Genomic DNA, 10,214 nt, shown 5'->3' with positions numbered 1-10,214 from the left:
CCCTGTGTATCCATCCCCAGTGGTCCACTTGGCCTTATAAAAATAAATCCCTTATGGGATTGAAAATAGATCATTAAGTGAAAGTGAGAGATGGAGAAAAGGAAGAGCTAGGGACTTAGACTTCCCTCCACTTATTAGTATGCTCAGGGGCAAGTTATGTAACCTCCATGAGCTTCAGTTCCCTAAACCATAAAAAAGGGGCTAATGTCTACCTTCTGGGCTGTTGTCAGGATCAACTAATAAAAATGTATGTGAGAGAACCCGACATGGGGCTTTCAAATAGGCTAGGTGTTCTGCGTGTGTTTCTTGACACCATTTTTATAAGTGTCCTCGAGGAGCCTTCTCCCACTTCTACAAGCCCTATTTCTTCTTCACTATCTTATATATGGTGAGAGTTTTTAGTGCTCACTCATGCCCTGAGCACACAAGAAACTCACACTTCCCTGTCCCCGTGCAGTCAGGCAGGGCCAGATGGCTGGCCCACAGGCTGTGAGGGGAGGGGATGCATGTCATTTCTGGGCCAAAGCACTTGATTTTCGTTGCAAGATCCTCTTCACTGTGTGGCAACCAAGAAGATCATGGGGCACCTATAAGAGGATGGATCACTAAACTGCTGTATAGAGGGTGGTTGTCTTGGAAAGTCAACCCAGCTGCACTGGACTTACATGAGCAGGAGACAATCTCTGTTGTGTTAAGCCATTGAGATGGGGTTGTCTTTTCTGCAGCATAACCCAGCCTATCCTATGCGCAGTTCCTCCTTGAAGTCTTTTCTGATGGTTCATACCCTTACTGGACTAGGAATTGGAAAAATGAAGTTTTTCTCCTGGCTCTGCCTCTTATTAAAATTGGGACCTGGTCAGGAGTCCTCATCTATAAAGTTGGAATAAAATCCACCCTGTCTTCTTTTCAGAGTCGTTACAAGTTCAAATGAGATCGTATATGTGAAAATACTTTGCAAACTAGGAAGTCCCATACAGATGGAAGGAACTGAATATTCTGGTTAGTAGAGTTACCTGATATGTACAGCAACCACAGTGCCTAGGTTTTCTGAAATGCTGGTAATTTAAAGTACTTTGCCCAGTTGTCCTTATATAAGTAAGTCAAACTGTGCGAAAATATCATCACCATATATTCCTGGATTGCTGTTTCACATTCTATTTGAAAAAATGAAATAGGATACACCTCATAGGCTGCCCCAGAGGGGGTTAGGAGAGTGAGAGATTTTTCTCCAAACATTTAGAAATAAGATGGCTCTCTAAGAGTTAAATTATAAAATTAAAACACAACTCATTAGTTCAAAACATATTTATTGAACAGCCATATGTGTATGTGGCAGTCAGCCTTGAAGATGGTATGTATGCCCTGTGTGGTCCCCTTTCACAATGAGTGCAGTGTAACCAATAGGATACTGTGAAAATGACAGAATGTGACTTCCTAGGTGAGGTTGTCTCCAGGGTTCCAAAGGAACCAATTCAAGAATTCATAGCTGCTAAGGGAAAATTTCTTGGAGAACAAGGACAGATTCAGTAAGAAATATTCTAAGTGACTGCATCTTATTTCACTCAGAAAACAAAGTCAAGACAAACCTCAGTGCTCTATCATTTCTCCCATCCATCTTTCTCTCTTCCTTCCTTCCTTCTTTCCTTCCTTCTTTCCTTCCTTCCTTCCTTCCTTCCTTCCTTCCTTCCTTCCTTCCTTCCTTCCTTCCTTCCTTCCTTCCTTCCTTCTCAACATCCATCCATTTGTTTATCCACCCAGCTAAAATATGTCTATTTTAGAATTAAAATTCTCAAATGAGATGGTTTTCATGATGCATATTATTAAATTTATTTTGTTGAAAATGAATCTGATTCATTGAATTGGTTTGTCAATGAGGACTGGCTTTGTTAATTAGTTACATAGTGGATTTTCCCCATAAATTGAATGAGAATTGAATGAGCTATATGTGAAGCTCCAAAGTTTTGTTAAAAAATATGTAAGGCATGTGTAAAATATACATTGTGGTATAATTACATCCTTTGCAATTATTTGAACTTATAAAAAATTTTTGGATGCCAACCTAAAAGTATGCAATGGAATATATCATCTTACAAAAGCACCTTAGAGTCAGAATCCTTCTCACACCAGAATCAGGAAGAGCAAGAAAGTAAATGTTAACCTTTGATAAAATTACAGACCAAGAAAGACCGAGTCCATCAGAAGAGGAACTAGATATGATGGAACCTAGAAAAAGGTCAGAGAGATCCAGTGCGGCATTTCCCACGTACGTTCTGTTTGGGAGAGGAAGTGGCCTGGATAAGAATCTCCCCCTAGCTGTCTATTTTCAAAAGCAGGAGTTTTGGAGATGGCTTGATGTCATTAATTTATGAGTTGTAAAAGCAATTACTTATTGAGTGCTGTCACGATCACTAACAGCAGCTCAATGAAGCCAAAGGAGCACATGAAGGAATGTTACCCAATGGAAGATTCTGGCCTTGGAATATACTCCAAGTACAGTAAGTTTCAGAGTCGCCCCCTCCATTTCTCCCCCCTCCTCTCACCCCACTCCATCAAAACAAGCGAAAGTTCTCAGAGCAGAGGAGAGAGTAGGTGATGAGGCAGGAGTGCAGGGGTGGGGGCAGAGAGGGAAGGTGAATGTGGGTGTGCATGGGCAGACTCCTGGGGAGACTGCAGACAGACAATGTGTAAGAACAGGCTTTGGGGCTGTGCCCTTGGCTCAGTTCACTGTCCAGGCTGAGAGCAGACTCCGAGCCTCTAGGAGGCAGAGCTTAGTTTTGGAACCCACCTTGGAATCTAGGGAAGTTCCCAATATTGTCTATGGCAATGAGTTTTCTTTGGTAAAGCCTGTCTACTAGCAAGGTGTAAAAATACTTGCCGTCCCTTTTCCACTCTCTTCCCAAAACCTAGATTTTTTGTGGCCGCACTCATTTTTCCTGCTCTTGGAGGAAGGAGGGGATCTTTTTTTTTCTTCACTTGGGAGAACCGGGAGGGTGGGCGCATTTCCACTGCATTGGAACAAGTTTTTTCCTAGTTTCACCACTGCTCATCAAGCAATGTTGAGATGATAAGTTGACCCCATTTACTGCTTTCCTTGAGGGAAAGCATGTACCGGCTGTAGGATGTAAGTATCTGATCCACTTATGAGTTATATTTTTAATGTAAGCGAATTGATTTTGTCTAATTTGTTTATTTGTTTCCTGTGAGCCGAGTTAGTGTAAAGGCACACAAGGTGGATAAAACCAGTTTTTGGACTGACGGAGCGAAGGGTCAGGTTAATTCACCAAGGAAAATAATACCTTATTACTTCTCTTGGTACATTCTCTTCTGAACACATTTTTAAAAATTACTGTAAAGAAAAGTTATCCAAAACTTGAATAAAGCAAGAGGAAGGCTACATGTCTTTTCAGTGTCATTGTCTAACACGTTCACCTAACAATTATTTAATTTTGTTTGAGAATTTGCCTGTGTATGACTTTGCTATTTACTATTTGATTAGAGACCAGAGATTAAAGTTATACAGTAACTTATAAATTTCTGTCCAGTAAAAAATATAACCCCAGACGTTAATGCACCACAAGATATTAACCAGTTTTGTATATATTAAACAGGTAAATTCATTTCAGCAATCCTTTGACTGACTGTATAGAATCTCTGTTTCTCCAATTCTCCTTTGAACCAGCTTTATCGTCTTACTAATTCCTTCTCTAATTAATGGGTTGAATAAAATCTTGGGGGCCAGCCCATGGCTTAGCGGTTAACTGCTCGCGCTCCGCTACTGGCGGCCCGGGTTTGGATCCCAGGTGCGCACAGAAGCACTGCTTCACCAGCCATGCTGAGGCCGCGTCCCACATACAGCAACTAGAAGGATGCGCAACTATGACATACAATCATCTACTGGGGCTTTGGGGAAAAAAAAAAAAAGGAGGAAGATTGGCAATAGATGTTAGCTCAGAGCTGGTCTTCCTCAGCATAAAGAGGAGGATTAGCATGGATGTTAGCTCAGGGCTGATCTTCCTCACAAAAAATAAATAAAAAAATAAAATCTTAGAATGTGTTTGTTCTATATTTCTATGGCAGTCTTGTGTTTAACTTTGTAAATTAATATTATACTTTAACAATACAACGTTCCAGCTTAACTCTGCTTCTTTGCAACGTTTGCTTATAGAATAAATTGCTCAGTCAGATTTTTTTTTTTTTTTTGGTGAGGAAGATTAACCCTGAGCTAACCTCCGTTGCCAGTCTTCTTCTTTTTCCTGAGGAAGATTGGCCCTGGGCTAATATGTGTGCCCATCTTCCTCTGCTTTATATGTGGAAGGCCTGCCACAGCATGGCTTGATAAACGGTGCATAGGTTCATGCCAGGGTCCGACCCTGCAAACTCCTGGCCACTGGGCTGCCAAAGCAGAGCACATGAACTTAACCACTATGCTGCCACTGGGCCGGCCCCACTCACTCAGATTTTTGCACGTTTGATGTTTGATCTCTTGAATGGGACAGTTTTGAATCTTTCAGGACATTGGAATCCTTATAAAAAACCTTAATCATGGCACTTTAACACAAAACAAAAAATGTATATTTAAGCTTTTGGCTTACCCATATTCTGGAACAAATGGAAGCTTATTGTTTAGGAAGGTTCTCAGTTCAAACACTAGATTTCTGTACGTCCTGCTAGCAGCTGTGGAAAGCAGAGTATCTGAGGCAGGAAAGAGGAAGTGTCCTGAACTTGAGCTTGCTTGATGGGAAGAACAGGAGGTATCTTTCCAGTGTTCCTGATTAGAATTTATAATATAATTTCCCAGAAAGGCGATTTAATAAATAATCATTAGTTTCCTTGAATTGTCCACAATGTAGTGGAAATAATGTCTTTTATGCAACAGTATTATTTTCAGTAATTGTATCTTTTCATTGCAAACGTATTTCAGACACAATATGAGTCAAACAGTGTTTTGTAGGGTAGAACTAGTCCCAATTTATAACACTGTTTTTATGGAGAATGTGTATTTTGTTCCAAACAACTAAATAAAAATGCTTTGGGGAGAATATACATTCTTGTATAGACTGGAAACAGCCTACAATGAAATTTATTGCAATAACAAAATTAAGTAAAAAAAACTGCTTTACTGTAAGAGAGAAGGGAAGGTGTGTGTGTGTTTCGTTAATGCTATCACACCTTTTAGGTTTTTATCACATATGGTAGGACAAATTCCAGGTTCCTCTGAAGACTGGCTATGTTGGCCTTTTTCCTATGGTGCTGTTGTTAATACCTTGTGATTGTTAAGAAAAAAATAATTCTCAATCTCAAATTGAACTTATTTCTGTCAGAACGGAACAGACTTCTTATGAGTTTTCTAGGTAGAACATTGCTTTAATGAGTAACATGAGACTGACCACTTCCTTGTATCAAAGTAATTTTCATGTTCTAAATGATGGCTAATACTCTATTGCCTTTCTGAAGGAGATTCTGTAGGGGATATGTCTTGACATGAGTACAGCCGTGTTTGGCTGCTCCATTGACCTACAGCCACCAGCACAAAAAGAAATATAAAAGCTGCTTTCTGCGTGGTGGGAACCGGCCCTTCTCCCACAGAGAGAGTTGCAAGTTGTAACATTTCAAGGCTCTTGGAGCATCGTAGCATGGGATGGACTGGCCATCTGTGCCGGGCTAAGACGATAACCAAAGAGAACAATGCACATACACAGTTACTGGGCTGGGATGTTAGCCAAGGGGCTCAGTGCATGTTACGCCACTGATAACCATTTGTGCCTGGGAACACTAGATGCTTGCTCTGCAAACTCTGTAACTGCTTATATAAACTGCTGGAGACTGAGACCCGGTGAGAGTTCCACCTGTGGAAGGGACGCCTTGCCCAGGACGTGTGATCCTTGCCCAGCCGTGTCGATTGACAGGGCTCTCCCGGCAGTGGGGTGTGGGTGTTGTGAGTAATTGATTTATTGTGAAGTAATTGATCTGATGTGTTCTCTTTTCGGTCAACCTGGTGTTTCTCTTTCCGGTTGATTTGCATCATTTCCCTTCAGTCGATCTGGTGTTTCCCTTTCCGATCCATCTGATGTTCTTCCCTCTTATTATATGACCTATTCGGATCTGCTGCTATCTCAGCTGATGTGGATGTTTTCCCTTTCCAGTCGAGCTGGTGTTTTTTCCCTCTTATTATTTGACCTATTCGGATCTGTTTGTGGACTATCGCCTTTACTATCCTCTGTATAATAAAATATACCTTCAGTCCATTTGTTTGGAGTGGAAAGTTTCTTTTACGTCTCTGATCGAATCCCCGAACCTCTCATAACAGGATATAATATATAATAATGTTAAATTAATAATGATTTTTGAAGATTTGACACGTGTACGTTGGAAGATTTCCAAAGTGGTATTTTGAGGGTGGTGGTAAATTGTTCTTAAGGCATTTATTAAGAGTCATTTACATTTTTTGTTTTCTATACCAGTGAACAAGGGATATAAAAGATAAATTCCAGAAATCAATGAATAAGAGATAATTTTAGCCATGACCGTAGAGGCATGTTTTCTGATATGAAATCCCTCAGAACTAAATTGGGAAAGTGCCAAATATCACATTCCGAGAGGAAATAAAGTATTAGAAGTTGGAACACAACTAGAAACTGGATTCATCAGCTTTAGTTCCATTGTTCTTAAAATAGTTTATGTTTATTTCACTTTTTATATCAAGCATTTCTTATGTAATTAAAATACCTCAAATTAGCATTAAAGAATGTACAGTTTCCTGTCTATATGGCTATGCCTATAACAAATTAACTATTTCTCCAAGGTTATTTCTAATGTATTTGCTTTTATAAGGTGTCAATGAACTTTTGTGCATGAATCTTTGTCCACATTTTAAATTATGACTTTAGTATGGATTCCTTCAATGGAAATTGGTAGGTGAAAGGCTGTGGATATTCATGGCTTCTGTTACAAATGACTTCCCAGAAAGACTGTCAATTTGTGTACCATTCGGTTCTTGGTGTGTATCTTAGTCATTCTCCCTAGGATTCTAGGATCGAATATTATTTTAAAAAACAAATGAACACACACACACCAATAATTTTTTTAAAGGAAATTAAAATTCACATACAATGTAAAATAGTCATGTTACAGAAGGATAAAAAATAAAAGGCAAAAGTTTTCTCCTGACATTTTTGAAACTCAGTTCTACTTTCCTGAAGTAACCACCGTGATGGAAAAAAAAATACGACCCACTTAAAATTTAAAAACAAAGTCTTGCTATTTATATAACCACATTTGGGAAGGCAGGAGTGCTTGTAGGGACCACAGTAGCACAATCCCTGTATTCAACAATGTCACAAATGTACTTTTGACATGAGTATAGCCTAAAGCCACCTCTAAGAATTGCTTTATGTTCTTGCTGACATTCCAATGGGGAAGATGACACCCCAGCACATTCAGTCAGGAGGGGAAGGTAGACTTTGCAGCCATTATTTCGCAAACTTGAAAAAGGCTATTAAATGTACTGATAACATGCGTTTGAAAGAGGTTACAGTATCTAGTCAGTAAAACATTTCAGATTTATAAACAGTTTATAACATTTATCTAAGAGAGTACAAAAGGAGTCACTGTGTATGTCAGGACAAGCAAGACGTTAAACATTCCTATTATGAGACAAAGTTCATAATCATTGATTATGGAGGCTGTTTTCCTCATCAGCATTCTTCAGAAAGTCTTGCCTATCCGCTATTCAGAAATGTTCCACATTGATGCTCTCTCTCCCTCCTTCCCTCCCTCCCTGTCTCTCTCTCTGAATCATTTGAGAGGTTTTTTTTCTGAATTACTTGAGAGTTAGGCGCAGACATTGTTGTTATCCCTAAATAGTTTGGTATACTAAGAACAAGGACAGTTATATCGTCTCCTATGTAACTACAACACTACCATCACACTCAAAACTTTAACCTATGCAATGAATATTATCCAGTATACATCCATATTTAAATTTCTCCAATTGTACCTCAAAATAATCCTTTAGAGTCGTTTCTTTGGTTCAGTTTTTCATCCAAGATCCAATCCAAGTTTGCAATTGCACTTGCTTGTCATTTTATAATCTTTCTTTAAAAAAATTAAACTTTAATTTTGAGATAATTGTAGATTCACATGCAATTGTAAAATATAATACAGAGAAATCCCATTTAACCTTCACCCAGTTTCCACCAATGGTAACATCTTGCAAAACTGTAGCACAATATCACAACAGCTTGAGATTGATCCAGTCAGGATACTGAATGTTTCCATCACTACAAGGGTCCATCATGTTGCCCTTTTACAGCCACATCCGCTTCCCTCCTGCCTCTACTGCCCTTAAACCCTGAAAACCACTGCTCCGTTCTTCATTTCTATAATTTTACCATTTCAGGAATGTTACATGAATGGAATCATATAACATGTAAACTTTTGGAATGAAATTGGCTATGAACATTCCTGCACAGGTTTTTGTGTGAACATAAACTTTCATTTCTCTGGGTCAAATGTCCAGGAGTGCAATAGCTGAGTCATATGGTATTTACACTTTAGCTTTTTGAGAAACTGCCAAATAGTCTTCCAGAGTGGCAGTACCATTATACATTCTCACCAGCAATGTATGTGTGATTCACGTTTACATTAGCCATTCTGATAGATGAGTAGTGATGACTCACTGTGGTTTTGACTTGCATTTCCCTAGTGGCTCATGGTGTGCAACATCTTTTCATGTGCTTATTTGCTGCCTGTATATTCTCTTTGGCAAAATGTCTCTTCATGTCTTTTGCCTATTTTCTAATTGGATTGTTAGTCTTTTTACTGTGATTCAAGTTAGTTTTTGTATAAGATGTGAGACTAGATCAGCTTCCTCCTTCCCTCCCTCCCTCCTTTTTTTGCTTCTTCGTTTTTTAGCCTTTGGATGTCCAATTATTCTAGCACCACTTGTTTAAAAGGCTATCTTTCCTCCATTGAGTTGTTATTGCACCTTTGTAAAAAGTCGATTGGATATCTTCATGTAGGTCTATTTTTGGTTCCTCCGTTCTGTTCCATTGATCTTCATGTCTATCCTGCCACCAATACCACAAAGTCTTAATTACTGTAGCTATATAAGGTCTTGAAATCAAATAGATGAAGTGCTTCTACTTTAGATTTCTTTTAAAAAGTTGTTTTAGCTATTCTAGTTCTTTTGTCTTTCCACATAGATTTTAGAATAATGTTGACTATCTGCAAAAATTCTTGCTGGGATTTTGATAGGAATTATGTTAAATATATGTTTCAATTTGGGGGAAAATTGACATCTTTATTATGTTGAGTCTTTCAATTAATGAACATGGTATGTCTCAATTTATTTAGATCTTCTATTATTTCTTTCACCAGCATTTTGAACTTTCTCAACTTGATAAAGACCGCTTACAAGAAACCTACAGCTAACATTATACTTAATGGTGAAAGACTGAATGCTTTTCCCCTAAGACTGGTAACAAGGCAAAGATGTCCAATGTCACTGCTCTTATATAACACAGTGCTGGGAGTTCTAGCCAATGCAATAAGGCAAGAAAAAGAAATAGAAGTCATACAAATCACAAAAAACGAAATAAAACTGTCCCCACTTGCAGATGATATGATTGTCTAAGTAGAAAATCTTACAGGATACACACTCACACAAATTTCTAAAATCAAAAAAATGAGTCAGCAAGATCCTAGGATATAAGATAATCATTAAAAAAATCAATTGCATTTCATTATACTAGCAATGAGCATATGCACACTGGAATTAAAAATATAATATCATTTACAATAGCTCAAAAAATTGAAAAACTTAGGTGAAAATCTAACAGAACATGGATAAAGATCAAATACATATTTCTTATTATATCACAACATCACAAATACATTTAGACCTATAAATTTACTTTTGAGTAGGGCTTTGGGTGTATCCTACCAGTTTTAACATGTGGTGGTCTCATGTTTATTATTCTGTAAATAGTCCAAAATTGTAGTTCTACTTTCTTCTTTGATTTAATAGCCATTTAAAGTTATGTATTAAAATTTTCAAGTCATTGAGATTTTCTCTTTGCCTTTGTTATTTTTTTAAAAATAATTTTAGGGCCGGTCTGGTGGCTTAGCGGTTAAGTGCACGCGCTCCCCTACTAGCGGCCCGGGTTCGGATCCCGGGTGCACACCGATGCACCGCTTCTCCGGCCATGCTGAGG

The sequence above is a fragment of the Diceros bicornis genome, chromosome 31 (assembly GCF_020826845.1).
Source record: "Diceros bicornis minor isolate mBicDic1 chromosome 31, mDicBic1.mat.cur, whole genome shotgun sequence".
In the NCBI taxonomy this organism is placed as follows: domain Eukaryota; kingdom Metazoa; phylum Chordata; class Mammalia; order Perissodactyla; family Rhinocerotidae; genus Diceros; species Diceros bicornis.
The sequence above is the reverse complement of the archived record's forward strand: the minus strand, read 5'-3'. Positions refer to the sequence as shown.